General features: G+C 40.5%; 1 non-coding gene across 1 annotated transcript; it reads right to left on the reverse strand.

The window, feature by feature from the left end:
- Positions 1 to 384: 384 nt before the first annotated feature.
- Positions 385 to 491, reverse strand: LOC141715423 (small nucleolar RNA R71). Its single transcript, XR_012572187.1, has one exon. It is a non-coding gene; the product is annotated as a small nucleolar RNA R71 (small nucleolar RNA).
- Between the last annotated feature and the right edge of the window lie 279 nt (positions 492 to 770).

Genomic DNA, 770 nt, shown 5'->3' on the forward strand with positions numbered 1-770 from the left:
ATACTTGCGTGAATATTAGCGCGTGTTTCCGTCATAACAAGTTTTTGGTGCTGCTGCCGGGGACTCGGTGTTAATTTTTAGTTTATGTGTTTTTCATCAGAGGTCGTTAAGGTTCATTGACTCGGACATTGTTACTTACTTATTTCCTTGTCGTGTTTCAGGTACTCTAGCGAGCGTGTATGAATACGCGTTCTCGGTCTCGTAAGAGAATACTGGATCAAGCTGAGGAAGAAGTTGTAGTAGCTAAAGAAGTTTTTGAAGAAGTTCTTGTTGGGGAAAAAGTTGAAGAAGAAGCTCTTATTGCAATGGGAGAACTAGAAGCAAATACGAAGGCTTTAATGGATTAATTTCAACCGAAGACTAAATTTTTTCCTATGGCAAAGACTGCTGAGAAACGCACTTACTCAATTTGCTCAGCAATCTGGAGAATCTTTATGTGAGGCTTGGGATCGCTACAAAGAGATGCTTAGAAAGTGTCCTCACCATGGGATGCCTGACTGGATGATCATTAACTGCTTCTATAATGGATTGGGTGCTACTTCTAGACCCATGCTTGATGCAACATCAAGAGGAGCCTTGTGGGCTAAAAGCTATGATGAAGCTTATAAATTGATTGAACTGATGGCTGATAATAAATACTAGAATCCTACTCAGAGACTATCTCAGGGCAAGGTAGCAGAAATTCTGGAAGTGGATGCAGCTACTGCTATAGCTGCTCAGCTTAAGGCTTTGACGATGAAGGTTAATTCTTTGGATAATTATGGAGTTAA

The sequence above is a fragment of the Apium graveolens genome, chromosome 3 (assembly GCF_009905375.1).
Source record: "Apium graveolens cultivar Ventura chromosome 3, ASM990537v1, whole genome shotgun sequence".
NCBI classification, from domain to species: Eukaryota; Viridiplantae; Streptophyta; class Magnoliopsida; order Apiales; family Apiaceae; genus Apium; species Apium graveolens.